Raw genomic sequence first — 838 nt, 5'->3', positions numbered from 1 at the left:
CTTTATACTTTATTTACTTTGCTACAAAAATAACAGAATTGACTCTGCACTTTGTTTATAAAAAAAAGTTTGAAGTTCCATAGATTTCAAAATGTTAACACTATATGTGTCTGTGTTTATTGAATGTGGCATTGACTTATAATTCATATTTTAAGTAATTAACCCAATTTTAGCAATTTTACTAAACTTGTACATTTTTTAATACATAGTGCATGTTAATAATACTTGATTCGGAATTGAGGGATTTTAAAAGTACACAGCTTTTTGATAGGTTTCATTCCTTGTAATCATGCAACAATTCTGAAAACCAGATGACTCCTTTAAAAATGTGCAACTGTAGGAAGGGATTTTAGGTTTGTTAAATAAATGCAAGTTTGATTGTCTTCAGTACACATGGGCACACATGAGTACATGGAAATCTGAAATCCAGGATGCAGAAAGTTGCTGCTGTGACATAAATAACATGTACCAGGGAGACTGTGAAGTTTGGATTTGTATGTTTAGACTTGGCCATTTCATTCTCTGTGAGAACAATCCATCGTGCACGTACGAAAGAAAGTGTCAATACAACAAACTATACTGTTCTCTAACATTCAGTTATCATTTTTTTTTCTTTTCCAAGAGTATTCACATTAGATTAACATTAATCAACTAGTAATTTCAATCCTGCCAGCTTCCAAAATGATACATTACCATCAGTGCTTGAGTACGAAATCACAGAGGGCTACACCCCAGGCTCCCAGCATTGAGTGCTGGGGCAGAAGCCAGCACTTCAATGAGACACCAGTCCATTGGAGGACACACATGGACACACAGACTCATGCACATCCATTCAGAC

The sequence above is a fragment of the Erpetoichthys calabaricus genome, chromosome 12, assembly GCF_900747795.2.
Source record: "Erpetoichthys calabaricus chromosome 12, fErpCal1.3, whole genome shotgun sequence".
Classification (NCBI taxonomy): domain Eukaryota; kingdom Metazoa; phylum Chordata; class Cladistia; order Polypteriformes; family Polypteridae; genus Erpetoichthys; species Erpetoichthys calabaricus.
The sequence above is the reverse complement of the archived record's forward strand: the minus strand, read 5'-3'. Positions refer to the sequence as shown.